Raw genomic sequence first — 14,968 nt, 5'->3', positions numbered from 1 at the left:
GGTATTGATGTGTTCCTGAAAAATTATTTTCTGAAATAACTAACATCTTTTCGAAATATTAATATTATTAAATATATATAAAAAACAAAGATGCTTTAACTTACCAAACGAGAAAGCCCTGGTATGTTGATAGACACAATAAAATAAAAAAACGCACACACAAATATTCAAGCTTTCGCAACCCCTGGTTGCTTCATCAGGAAAGAGGGAAGGAGAGGGAAAGATGAAAGGATGTGGGTTTTAAGGGAGAGGGTAAGGAGTCATTCCAATCCCAGGAGCGGAAAGACTTACCTTAGGGGGAAAAAGGACAGGTATACATTCGCGCGCGCGCGCGCGCGCACACACACTCGTCCATCCGCACATATAGACACAGGCAGACATACGTAAATGCAAAGAGGTTGGGCAGAGGTGTCAGTTGAGGTGGAAGTACAGAGGCAAAGACGATATTGAATGACAGGTGAGGTACGAGGGGTGGCAACTTGAAATTAGCGGAGGTTGAGGCCTGGTGGGTAACGGGAAGAGAGAATATATTGAAGGGCAATTTTGCAGTCTGGTTAATCTACTGCTTTTGGGTTGTAGATTTCATGCACCACGTGGTCTACATTGAGGTTCACGCAGCCTCTTACTAAAGTGTGGTGGGAACAGGAATGTTCCAGATAGTATAGATGTTTTCAGCATTTTCCCCATATTGAAATGCTTGTGCAACTTTGTGTTTATTATAAACAGTCCTATTCACAATTACTCATTTCCATGTGACACGATATACTAAATTCATTCTGGATTTTCCCCCTTTCATCCTTGAGAGAATTGTTGACAGACTGGAAATAACCACAGAAGATGAGATCCTAAAATATCATAAATACACATTCTGTTTAGCATACCTATCATTGTAGCTCAAATTTTTCTGTCCTTAGTGTCTCCAAAATGACAAATATTACTTACTTTATTTCACTCCACTGAACATGTGGCAAGGCCCTTATTGACGATATGCTTGCTCTATGAGCCAATTCCACTTTGTTCTGTCCGATGCGCTGTTTGTCCAGTTGCTGTTGCTGTTCATCCTAGTTGTGTCCTCCCGAATCCTCCATGTATTGTTCTGCTGAATACCATTCTAGGTAGTTTATTCTGTCATTCTTGCTATATGGCCTGCCTAATTCAACCTTCTCCTCATGAGCACTTCGACGATGTTACTGTGTTTGTACAGCCCTCTTAATTTTTCATTTCTTCTTATTCTCCATTCCATGTTATTTTCGTCATATACAGGTCCAAAAATTTTCCTTGGTACTTTTCTTTCGAATATTAACAGTTTTTCTTCATCTTTCTTTCTAAATACTAATGTTTCACATCTATATAACATCACAGGTGTAATGATAGATTGATATAAGCAGATTTTAAAGTTACTGCTAAGTGATCTTTCGCTTAGAATTTTGATGAAACTAATAAGTGTCTTGTTTGCTGTTGGTAAACGGGCATCTATTTCTAGGCCTATATATGTTCCATTGTTATTACTAAAAAGACTTCCTAGATACTTCAAGTGGTCAACAGTTTTTAAATTGAATCCCTCTACCGTCAAAGGTGCATCTTTTCTGGTTTTCTTACTTATGGGCAGTTATTTTGTCTTTTTTTCATTAACATGTAATCCTGTTTTATCAGCATTTTTGTAGTAATTGTGCATCATTCTGATTAATTCTGTTTTGGAACCACTTATTAGTGCTACATCATCTGCATAGACGAGTCTTGTAATGTTCACATCCTGTAGCTGGATGCCTTGTGGACTGGTTTTAGAAAATTCTCTATTGATATTCTCTAGGACAAGGTTAAATAAAATAGGTGAAATGGCATCCCCTTGTTTCAGTCCAGTGTACACCTTAAAATCTTAGATTTCTTCTACCTGTGTCTTTGTGCGACATAAAGGTTCGTCTATACATATTTTAACTAATCAGATTAATTTTGATGGTATTTTCAATTCCTTCATTATATTTAGGAGTGTCTGTTGGTTTATGCTATCATAAGCCTTTTTAAAATCTACGACAAATATGTGGACATCTACATTGAATTCCCATGCCTTCTCAGTTACTTGTCATAGGGTGAGTAAGTGATCTAGGCTCAATGTGGATCTGTTTCTGTGGAAACTGCATTGGTAGTCCCCAGTCAGTTGTTCTGTTACTGGAATCAGCCTGTTTAATAGGCAGCTCGATAAGATTTTGTAAGCGACATCCAGTAAGGCAATTCCTCTGTAGTTAACACAAACAAGTGGCTCATTCTTCTTAATTATGGGGCACACAATTGCAGTTTTCCAATCTGCAGGAATGGTTCCTGTCTTCCAAATTGTTTCTATTAACGCCTGTATTTCTAATTCCAGTTGTGGGCCTCCCTTCTTTAATAACCCAGCGTATATCTGGCCTTCACCACAAGCCTTGTTACTCTTTAATTTCTTTATTGCTTGCTGTATTTCATTTACTGATAGGGTAGTAACTGTATCAGCTGTATCAATTGTATCAGGTTCTTCCAATTTAAAGTAAGAGTATGGGTCATTGGAGTTGAGAAGTTGTGGAAAGTATGTCTTCCATCTTTTTTGTATGTCACTTTTGTTGGCCAGTATTTTTGCATACTGATCCTGTTGCCTTTTATAGAATTTACCAAAGGATTTTTTAAATATTTTGATCCATCTGCCTTGTCCTGTGATGTTGGAAATCATCCTCTGCTTCTCTGATCATATTGTTATAGTATTCCCTTTTCTGTTTTCTTAGGGTTCTTTGGGTTTCTTGGCAGAGTTGATAGCATCATTCCTTCAATGTCATATGGTCCCTTTCTTTAATCCTTGAATTCCCCACATTTCTTCTTTCCAGCACTTTTTCATGACACTTTGTCAGGTCATTTTCTTTTACCTATGATTTTGAAAGATGCTTGTTGAATACAGTCCTTAAAGTGTCTCCATCTGCTTTAGACATCCTGTGGTTCTGTATTGGTCAGTCTTGGTTTTGTTAGATTGCTCTCAATTTCTTTTGTAAAATTTTGCTTTATATTTACTTCCGCAAGGTTTCCTATGTTATATCTTGTAATTTCTTCTCTATTTCTATTTACTTTTCTATTGAGTTTCACTTTCGTTTGATATGGTTAACATGTGGTCTGTGTCACAATCTGCTCCCCTAAAGGTTCCGACATCTTTAATACTGTTTTGGATTCGTTTTATAGCTACCTGATCTATTTGATTGACTACCTTTCCATCTGGCGATATCCATGTTCCTAAATGAATGCGTTTACGTTGAACTTTCGTGCTGCTTATCGTGAGACCATTTGTCATTGCAATTTTTGTAAGTCGAACTCCATTATCTGAACTTTCCTCGTGTAAGCTAAAATTGCCGATGGCTTGTAGATTTCTTGCTTTCCTTGGCATTAAAATTTCCTAACACTATTTTCACATAGTGCGTACTTAGTGAGCTCGTTTGTTCCAGTTGGCTGTAGAATTCTTCCTTGGTGTTGTCATCCTTATCTTCTATGACTGCGTGTGCATTTAGAAATGTAATGTGTAATCACTGCGTCTGAATAGTTACGTATGATATACGATTATTAACATGTACTGTTTGCGGCTTTCCCGGCGCTGCATCTGCTTGATAGGTTCCTGGGAATTACGGTGGATAATATTGTAAAAACCGCACAATATTTCAGCGAGAGAACTGCCCGCCATCTTCAGTCGCGTCGCTGAGAAGCTCGCCAGTTTATATGTTGGCTTTCTGGAACAGCGCAGGCGCCAGCGGGGCAAAAAGTCATCGAAGACCAATCGTAGACGGCGTCGAATACCAGAGCCCTCTGCTGGAGAAAGGGGTCGCGGTCTGTGGAAGCGCGCCGCGCCGCGGGAAATGCGTCCGGGAGCGACGGACCCCGTTCGCACGCGCGAGATGTTGGCGCGCGATTTAAGCATCTGCGCTAAGGTTTCCCATCTGCGTTGACTCGGTGCAGTTGCTAATCTGCGGCTGACTATTCCTTAGTGCCGCCAAGGTTGGCTCCCAGGCTTTGCTCAGGTGAAACCCCGTATCTCTGTTTATTAGGTCACTGCTTATACGTATTTCGACCGCCTGTTTGATGGTGGAGTCCCAGTATGGGGAAGCATACGAGAGGATCTTCGTTTCTTCATAGTTCATGCCGTGTCCCGTGGCTAGGAAGTGTTCAGCAAGTGCAGATTTCCCTGGCTGACCCAACCTTGTGTGACGTTAATGTTCGTCGCATCTTTCTTTAACCGTATGACACGTCTGGCCAATTTAAGACTTCCCACAGTGGCACAGGATTTTATATATTCCTGATCTCCTCAGGCCGAGGTTGTCTTGCACATGATTTTATATATTCCTGGTCTCCTCAAGCCGAGGTTGTCTTTAACAGAGCCCAGCATTGGTTGCACTCGTGCTGGAGGCCGGAAAACACATTTAATCCAGTATTTCTTGAAAATTCTGCCCGTCTTAAAAGACACACCACCGACATACGATATAAATGTTCTCTGCTTCTTCATGCTGTTCTTGAGGTTTGGACCGTGCTGGTCGAAATGCATTCCGGATCTGCTTCTCGGAGTACCCGTTCTGGACAAAACACAGAGCGGAGATGGTTAAGCTCTGCCGATAAGCTGTCCTGATCTACGATGACTCTAGCCCTATGCACTAGCGTCCGTAATACACCGCTGTGCTGTGAGGGATGATGACAGCTCGCAGCTTGTAAATACAAGTCTGCGGAACACACTGTGACCCAAGGCGCCGTCTCCTTTTCTACGAAACAAAACATCCAGAAACGGGAGCTCACCATCTTTCTCTACCTCCATGGTGAAACAGATACTAGAATGGAGTGAGTTCAGATGTTACCGAAAAGAAGGAAGCGTTGCTGTCCCATGCTGCCATTCCACAAACACCCAAAAACATTTGGGTGTCAAAACCGCCGTCTACTACTATGGGAGACAGAGGGCTACCCATAGCAACACCGTCAGTCTGCTCAAAATACTGGTCGTTGAATAAAAAGTAAGTCGAGGTAAGCACGTGTTTGAAAAGGTGTAAGATGTCCTCTTCTAGCTTAGCTCTTATGAGTTGTAATGAGTCCAACAGAGGCACTCATGTGAGCAAAGAAACCACATCGAAACTCACTAGTAAGTCAGTAGATCCAAGGCGCAGGTTCTTCAGTTGCCGTATAAAATCTTCTGAGTTTCGAATATGGTGTTCACGTTTCCCCACCATGGGACTCAACAGAGAAGCCAGATGTTTTGGTAGGTGGTATGTTGGGGCACCTATATTACTGACGATAGGGCGAAGCGTAACATTCTCCTTATGTATCTTTGGCAGGCCATAAAGTCATGGCGGAACTGGTGCTCGTTCTCTTAAGCTTTTCTTCAGATGGTCAGGAAGTTGACTGGATTTGAGGAGAGCGGATGTCTTTTGTACGGCACCCGTCGGATCTTTCTGGAGACAACGATACGCGGTATCCTGTAGTAAGTCCATTATCTTGCCAAAATAAGATGTAGCAGGCAGAAGAACAGTGGCGTTACCCTTGTCAGCTGGCAAAATGACTATATCATTGTCTTCTTTTAAAGAACGGAGCGCTCTTCTTTCTTCAATGGTGACGTTCTGCTTGGGTGCAGGCATCCTGGTTATTGATCTGCAAGCCTCTCACCTTATTTCTTCAGCAGCAGCATTCGGAAGTCTTAAAACACCTTGTTCAACGGCACTGATGAACTCCTTGATGGGCAAGGTCTTGGGAGTAAGCGCAAAATTTAGTCCCTTTTCTAACACTGACATTGCACTGTCACTCAGTGGTTTATCTGTGAGATTAAACACAGTCCGTCTGCTAAATTTCTCTTCTTGCAATGATCGGTGTGTAAGGCGTTGGAACTTAAGTGTTTGACGCGCCGTGATTAGCTGGTATTCGACGCCGTCTACGATTGGTCTTTGATGACGTTATGCCCCCGCTGGCGCCTGCGCTGTTCTGGAAAGCCAACATATAAATTGGCGGGCTTCTCAGCGACGCGACAGTAGCACCTGAAGATGGCGGGCAGTTGTCTCGGTGAAATATTGTGCTGTTTTTACAATATTATCCGACGTAATTCCCGGGAACCTATCAAGCAGATTATTAACATGTTTGAATACCCGTATTGAGTAATCTATTGGTTAATGAATGTAGAACCCGGTTCAAAATTCATGACGCTGACTACGGTCTCCATACATTATTGTCCCGTCTGCTATTTTCAGTGAAGCTGTTCCCTGCTTCTTGGAGAGCTACCAGTTGCACTCTATGTTCTCTTCATTCGTTTGTTAGTATTTGGGCAGTTCCAGGACGATACAGGTTTCTAATATTCCATGATCCAAACGATAATTCCTTGTAGCTTTGCCAGGTTTTGTTCCAATAAATCCTGCGCTGTTTCCGAGGCTGGCATTGAGTATCCTGACGTATGACAGTTAAACAGGACAAAAAGCATTCTGAAAGACAGCCACTTCTAAAGACACTTTTCGTGCTTTCCTTAGAATTCTTTTTCAGTAATTTTTCAGGTGTCCTTTTTCCACGAGTTTCGCAAGTATTTTATACAATTTTCTTATCAAAGTTTCTGTTAACACCACATTACTTGCAGAGGAATCAGTATTCACACATGTTTATGCAGAAAGCAAGTAAGGTCGTTTTTGAGTATCAAGGTGCCTACTGCTGCGTGTTTACATATGAGTCTCAATACCAGTGGAGAATTTTCATTGAATCTAGAGAAGAATTTGTGTTGAAAATGGGTGGCTGTGAACTGCAGTAACAATGGCAAAAATGGTTTTCGCATGTTCAGGTTTCCGAGGGACCGTAACCGAAGAAAAAGACAGGCCATAAATTACCACAGACAGAACTGGAACCAGGTCCTGGCATATGGTAAGTTTTTGTTGATGAAAGTAGTTATAAACATGAAAACATAATTCTATAAAACTATGTTTTTCCCTCCAGTCGAAGACTATACTGTAGCTGTTAGTCTCCAAAATTTTTCGAGGTCTGAGAATTTTTGGAAGTGGCAAAATGGAGAGGAATTCACTACGGTAACTTTCCGTATTTTTCAGCAACACTTGAAAATGGCTATCCAGCCTAAATTGCAAAGTGTTAAATAAAAAATAGTGATTGGCGAAAATTATATCCTTCAAAAAATACAGGGCTATTACAAATGATTGAAGCGATTTCATAAATTCACTGTAGCTCCATTCATTGACATATGGTCACGACACACTACAGATACGTAGAAAAACTCATAAAGTTTTGTTCGGCTGAAGCTGCACTTCAGGTTTCTGCCGCCAGAGCGCTCGAGAGCGCAGTGAGACAAAATGGCGACAGGAGCTGAGAAAGCGTATGTCATGCTTGAAATGCACTCACATCAGTCAGCCATAACAGTGCAACGACACTTCATGACGAAGTTCAACAAAGATCCACCAACTGCTAACTCCATTCGGCGATGGTATGCGCAGTTTAAAGCTTCCGGATGCTTCTGGATGCCTCTGTAAGGGGAAATCAACGGGTCGGCCTGCAGTGAGCGTGCGGGCAAGTTTCACGCGTAGCCCGCGGAAATTGGTTCATGCCACAACTGAAGACCGACAGCGCCGACTTCATCTTTCAACAGGATGGTGCTCCACCGCACTTCCATCATGATGTTCGGCATTTCTTAAACAGGAGATTGGAAAACCGATGGATCGGTCGTGGTGGAGATCATGATCAGCAATTCATGTCATGGCCTCCACGCTCTCCCGACTTAACCCCATGCAATTTGTTTCTGTGGTGTTATGTGAAAGATTCAGTGTTTAAATCTCCTCTACTAAGAAACATGCCAGAACTGCGAGCTCACATCAACGATGCTTTCGAACTCATTGATGGGGACATGGTGCGCCGAGTGTGGGAGGAACTTGATTATCGGCTTGATGTCTGCCGAATCACTAAAGGGGCACATATCGAACATTTGTGAATGCCTAAAAAAACTTTTTGAGTTTTTGTATGTGTGTGCAAAGCATTGTCAAAATATCTCAAATAATAAAGTTATTGTAGAGCTGTGAAATCGCTTCAATCATTTGTAATAACCCTGTGTATATTGTTTTGTATTTGTATGTCGTTATCATAAGTAGGTGTACATACACAAACTGAATAATACTTAAACTCATGTCTTATTTAGGTACAGAAGGACGAGTGATAATTAAGATATTTTTATAGTGGATTGCAAAGTAACATAATCTTCAAAAAATAGTTTTGACCACAACTCAACAAGTAACAATATTTGAGTGTTCATAACAAGGACACAATACCAGTATGAATTCTATATCATGGCTAAGTTAATCGAAAAATATTGATCATTTATGCCTGAGATTGTCCCGCGTTTAGACGGCTTGTATCAAATGTTTTTCTATATTCGCAAACTCGAAGGCAAAAACGCGGTAGGCCCTTTGTAAAGTTTTGGGGCAAAGATGGCTGACAGTTCAGCTTGGTTTATAAGAGCCTTATCGTAGCCTGTGACGTCAGTAGGCCGGCTAGGCCGAGTTTACAATTGAACCGGTGAGTGCAGAAACCACTTCAGTTACAAATTGCAAATTTTTCAGGAGAGAGAGAAAACGTCATAACTCCTCCAAATTATCCCCCCTGTCATAACATGCATTTATGTTGCTAGTCTGCAAAAATTTCCTAATGTCAACATAAATTAAGCTCAGGACTTACGCTGTTTCTGCTTTCAAATTGTTTTTACAAACAGCTGAAAACTTATAAAAAGGTAATCATTCATTTAAAGTTTATATTTTTTCATATTATATAAAAAATGAAGTTACAGAATTGTAAAGTTATCAGAAAACAGGAATATACCAAAGTAAAACGCTCTTAAAATAGATCCTTCTCAACCATTGTATCATTGTCATCTGCAGTGATTGGCCAGGTAAATAGTTCATCATGAACTTTGAAGTTTTCAGGAATATGAATTATCTTCTTCATGTCTTCCATTTTCTTGATTTTGATTGGAACTTTCCCTAATGGATAGGCTGCGATGCTTGAAGGAAAATCAATATCTACATTCCGGGAAGCGGGTTTCCGCAGCTTATAGCTGTGCTTTTGTAATTCAGCAGTGGAAGTGTATGCTGCAATTACCCCTTTTTCTTTAGGGTTATAGTGCAACTCTGTTTATCGAGTGGGAGCAAACTTGAATTTTGCTTCTTTTGGCACATTCTTCCCTCGACACTCTCTGACTAAACGGTTTTCTGTGTAATATTCCTTCCACCAACCATCAAAATCTTTTACGTCAGTGGTGAGTAAGTTCGCGATGTGACAGTTGTTAGTGGACTGAGCACTCAGCTCTTCATATTCATGTGGTTTATATATCCGATCATTTCTATGTATCATCCTATTAATAGTACTAAAATCTCGATCGTTTGGAAGATATGATGCCCTCGAACCGGAAAGTAATGAAAAATCTGTTAAAAGAGCAAGGCAGAATCTTATCGTGGTGTAATTTAGATTCTGTCCGCAGGTGCCATCGGAAAAGAAATACAAATTTTTAACATTTGATGGAACATTAGTGTCAATATATTTCAATAGCATGCTGCATATCTCATTGGCTCCTTTGTAGGCTACTCCTTCGTGGTACAGGAATATTTCAGATTTCATAGTTTTTTGGTTTTTTTATTCCAAAACAGTTCACCCAAAGTTGTCTCAAGTAAAATTATCTTGAACTGGGATTGCTGGAAGGGGGAGATTTTGCATAAAATCAAATGAACGTGCGACTGTGTCTTCACATTTCACACATAACTTGATCACGCTTTTAAGTTTATTGTAAAAGTTCTTGGCTCGTCTTTTGTGTATAGTAAGTTAAGCAAGAGCAGCCCTTTTAGTTGTATCACCAATAGAGGAGCTTTTGATTTTTACATCAAGTTCTTCACATTTTATGCACTTATCTACCTCCAGTCGCCAGAACCTTAATGAAAAGCTGTCATGAAAATATGTAAGATAAAACTCATATTTTGCATCCAAATGAAAGTACTTTTCTTCAAACAAGGAATGCCTTTTCTTAACATAAAGCCGGGCATCAAGATAACTGGTATGTTTGGCCCCATAGTGGGTAATCTTGGTAATGATGAAATATGCTCATGTATTTTAGAACAAACTTCGGCAGAAATCCTGTTCTTCTTGAGATTTTTACCTCGTTTATCTTGAGATGATTTGCTCTCTATTAGGAGATAAGTAAGCCTTCGAACCCTGCCCTCAGTAATGCCATAGAATGAAATAAACGCTTTCTTACATACCCTTTTCCTATGTCCTCTGTATAGTAAGAAATAGCCGAAACTGGCTGCTTAATGGCGTGTTTTTCAATCAGTTGTTGTTAAAAAATATCTTGCTCGTTTTTTGATTTCAACTGATTCAAATTAGCAACAAAATTCAGATTTTTCATCATCACTGAACTTAGTAAAGCATTGTAATTTACAGTTACAAGCAGCACCTGTTGTTCAAGATGGGATGAGACGCCCTTTCCAGTTGATGTGTTCAACCCCACGAACTTTAGCGGTTCTTTTTTGGATGTGAGGTCTGTTAGTTATGCAAAACACCGTTTTTCTCAGTACCCAAACATGTTTCGGCACCACTGTGCCATCATCAGTGAGTTTTTGATTTTATTTATTCATTACATTGGGTGTGCATCAATTTTTTGGATCACTTTTGTGTTAATTACTACGGGTAGCGTGTCATGTTTTCGTGTGGCAAGCCCTTCCGTTCTCCGCATCATGTTGAGATGGTGTCAGGCATACATATCTATAACAAGTATTTTCCACAAATAACGTAGTAAAACACTTTTCACTACACCAGTTTTACTACGTCATTTTTGGAAAATACTTGTTATAGTTACGTATGCATCACAAGTATTTTCCACAAATGACGTAGTAAAACTGGTGTAGTGAAAAGTGTTCTACTACGTTATTTGTGGAAAATACGTGTTATAGATATGTATGCATGACACCATCTCAACATGATGCGGAGAATGGAAGGGCTTGCCACACGAAAACATGACACGCTACCCGTAGTAATTTAACACAAAAGTGATCCAGAAAATTCATGCACACCAAATGTAAAGAATAAATAAAAACGAAAACCTACTGATGATGGCACAGTGGTGCCGAAACATGTTTGGGTACTGAGAAAAACGGTGCCTTGCATAACTGGCGGACCTCACATCCAAAAATTTTAACTGCAAACACGGCCAATACAAGGAGCTGCAAATCAAAAGGATGGATATTGAGAGGTTCTAATGACGTTTCTTCGATGTTTCTCTTCATTTCCCCTCCGCTTCTTAGGAGCTGTTTCATGACCACTTTCACTGCTTGTGGCACTCACAGACATATTGAACATAGAACAGGAAATGTTAAGTACGAACTTCGAACACGCAAACAAACACAACACAGCCTTCCATAACAGAGTTGCTTAGGCTGGTAAACACATGGCACTTGCTCAGTAAAAGCGGCAAGACTGGTCATGTGATCTAGCAGTGGGAGCAGAAACCACATCAGTCACCGACTCACGTTATTCCTGCATTCAGCGTTAGAAAGAGACACCCTGTATCTACAGATCTACTCAACGTGATTCTTGCACTCAACGTGCGTCTTGCCTTTCAAACCTCTTCAGTCCCAAGGAAGAGTATTCTATTTTTTTAAAATGAAGTGAAATGATTGTTCGGCATTGTTGGCCGGGAGGCTCCAAGCCGGGTGTTCGGCCGCGGAAATTGCAAGTCCTTTTTAGCTGACGCCACTTCGATGACTTGCGAGTCAATGATGAAAGACACACAACACCCAGTCATCACGAGACAGAGAAAATCCCTGACCCCGCCGGGAATCGAACCCGGGACCCTGCGGGAAGCGAGAACGCTACCGCAAGACCGCGAGCTGCGGACATTTTTTCCGATATTTTATTATGGGTATCATGAATAAGCATTGTAATTGTAATTTTGTGTTACTGTTCATCTGGGAAGAGATTTTCATATGTCCAGCCAGCTGGACACTGGGACTCAAAGTAACTATTGATAATACGTGCTCATCTAAGAAAGAGGACAAGTATAAGTTTTACATATTTTTATTTATCATTAAGAAACATTACTCACAGAGTGTTACAAAATTATGACACAAGGAAAACAGTTTTGTCACAGATATTTCTGAAATTGTGGTAGTACATCATAATCGATTTCATTTTTGAAAGTCAAACATTTTCTGTCACTAGTTATATGCAAATATACTTGGCATTCTGAGCATATGAACTTGGTTTTAGCTTTGTAGTCCTTGTTTCGGCATCTCATCCATTTATTTTTGTCTGTAATTGGGTGGAGAGGTAAATGTTTGCTCTCACTTTTCCTAAAGTCTTTGTAACTTGAACTATTTTTGCACGTTTTGTAGGGGCCTCTTCATGAAATTCAGATGCGGAGTCTAAGAGTAAATGTCCTGTCTCGCAGCAATTGCAGCCGAACTTAGTGATTCACCGATGTAAATCTTGTACCCTACTAAATCCATGATTGATTTCTTTCCAACACCTAGTGACTGCTGATCATTTTTGTACTGAATCCACGAGTTCACAATTGCCATGTCAATAAAATGGAAGAAGATGGTTACAGGCCACTTCTTCGTGTGTTTGCGGAGATTCGATAGTAGGAAATCATTCTGTCAAAAAGATCCACGTCTCCCATTGATTTGTTATAGACACTGATACATTTGGGTTGAGGTACTTCAATGAGCTCTCTTGCTTTTCTGTCCCTTCTTTTCACTAATTAGTAGGAGAAGCACCAGAGAATGCAGATGCTACTGTTACAGAACGATTATCGATCCATTTCAAAACAGAAATTTTTCCATATTCTCTGACGAACTCGTCGAAGGAACCTCTCCCTCTCCATCAATTCCTTGTCTGCAGTGAGTTTCGATTTGAGAGCAGATGGAATACGGCTGACTAAAATCGTTTCTACGGCACATATTTTTCTTTCCACCAGGTACTGTAATAGTGTGATTGACGTGAAATATCGGTCAAAGTACACAAGCTCGCTGGGAACCCTACTCTTCACCAGTTTCTTTACCACGGAACCTCCCAAACCAAGATCTGGCTCTGATTGTCCAGAGGGCGAAGTAAATGAAAGAGACAAGTATCAGCCCATCAGAAGTTGTCAGCACCAAATTGTTCAGACCGACTGGATTTGGCTTTTTCTTAACATACTGTCCGGCTTGTTCTTGACATACTGTCTAAGAGATGTTTTGCCATGAAAAGGAATCATTCGTTCATCTATCGAAAGGTGGCTAGAAACTGGCAGTGTGAGACTTTTTTTCCTAATACTGTCAAGGACTGGTTGCACTTTCCATAGTTTGTTATTTCTCTTGAGTTCATCTGGAACACTCAGATTATTTACAAAGTGCAAGTAGCTCCCTCAATATCAACATACGATTCCTTGGAATTGTAGTTACTGCAGGGACCCTCAGTCTACTGCGATAATACATTCTCAGGCTTGGTAGTTTCATACAACCTGTTATGTGTGCACACAGAGTTTAATTTCTGTAGCTGTTGCATTTAACGGAATCTGGTTATCCTGAAGCGCCTTTGTTTGTCTGCTCAGCAATGAGACGCCACATGTCATTTCCAAAATTCTGTTCAAAATATCTTAGTGGTGTCCATAGTTCCATGTCATCCACCGACCACTCCTTGGTAATATTGGCTCTGTGATCAATAATAGATCCTTTTTTCCAAAACATTTGTATAGGTTGTGGCGAAATAAATAAAAAAGAATTTATTGATTTTTGAAAAGAGAAACAATTATGGATATGGAACTTTAACTTTATAACTTTTGAAAGGCTTTTTTACAGACTGTATTGACCGGATTGAATGAGGTCAAATTCAGTGCTGCGTGAAATTTGCCTGTAAAATAATTTACAATTCCGATTAATAAAATCGTTGAATTCTACGTCATTGTTGATTTATTCAGAGTTCTCACCTTAGACGTAGAATTGTTCTCCTGCCCCAATATTAATTCATTAGTCGCCATCGATGTTCCTCTCTTTGTTGACCGTGTGTATCTTCCTAAGTCAGCATCGGTTCACTTCACTGTGGAAACAAAGGAATACAATGCTACGTCGCTCAAAATAATTCTCGTAAAACTTAGATACTTTTCACTATTTTTTATTCACAAGACAATAAGACTTGCTATGCTCATCAAACAAACTATGAATACTAACAAGATGGCTGCATTTCAGCACACACCAAAAATTATGTCCACCCCTACAAGGTAACAATCGAAAGTGTATCTTAACTACTCCTTGGAGCATGAAAGAAAAGAGAATCCAACATGAACATTACAGATATTATATTCTACATTCCTCTCAATTTAATCTTTGGCGCAGCCTTTAAAGTATGGTATCCCTCTGCGTCGGAATGTTTCATTACAAGGTTCTACTTTTGATTTTCCAGCAGTCCCATTTTTCATAGTTGAACAGGGTGTCAACGTGGAGAAAGAAAAAAAATTCCCAGATGTCAAGATTAAAAAACTTTCTACCGGGTGAAAACACTTTTACCGTGTTACATGATATATTATTTTCTCTCAGAACCATAAAATGTATCAACCCTTTGAATGGTTAAGCTATGACGTAGAACGTCCCACCCCCGCCCAAAAAAAGAAACATGCTTTTTGGAAATATCTTTGATATGAAGCAGCATGTACGCTGTGTATTTTCGTATTACGAAATTATAGAATTGAATTCCACCAAACACCGGTCGTTAGTTTCCAATGCATTGAAACCGAGATTGCAATGCTCTTTAGTAAGCCAATCAGCAAGACTCAAGTTTCACACGGAATTTGCAGTCTCCCCTCCACAACGGCCATAGGCCGGTCACGTCATTCCTCCTCCACACGGACAGGAGGCGGGGCGTGTGCACCAGCGCTCCTGGTTTTACTTGAGTGTACTATGTTGCCTTCCCCGCAAGAAAACACGCTCTCGCCTGC

The 14,968-nt window shown here is 40.3% G+C and overlaps 1 long non-coding RNA gene across 2 annotated transcripts in view; it reads left to right on the top strand.

Annotated features, from left to right (window-relative positions):
- The window catches only part of LOC126263102 (uncharacterized), a 111,994-nt gene that overhangs the window by 39,497 nt on the left and 57,529 nt on the right, over nucleotides 1-14,968 (top strand). For both annotated transcript variants that reach the window (XR_007546837.1, XR_007546838.1), the window contains exon 3: nucleotides 6,797-6,876. This is a non-coding gene — a long non-coding RNA (uncharacterized LOC126263102). The remainder of the gene's footprint in view (nucleotides 1-6,796; nucleotides 6,877-14,968) is intronic.

This window comes from Schistocerca nitens, chromosome 6 (assembly GCF_023898315.1).
Source record: "Schistocerca nitens isolate TAMUIC-IGC-003100 chromosome 6, iqSchNite1.1, whole genome shotgun sequence".
Lineage (NCBI taxonomy): Eukaryota > Metazoa > Arthropoda > Insecta > Orthoptera > Acrididae > Schistocerca > Schistocerca nitens.
This window is presented reverse-complemented; position numbering and strand designations above follow the sequence as displayed.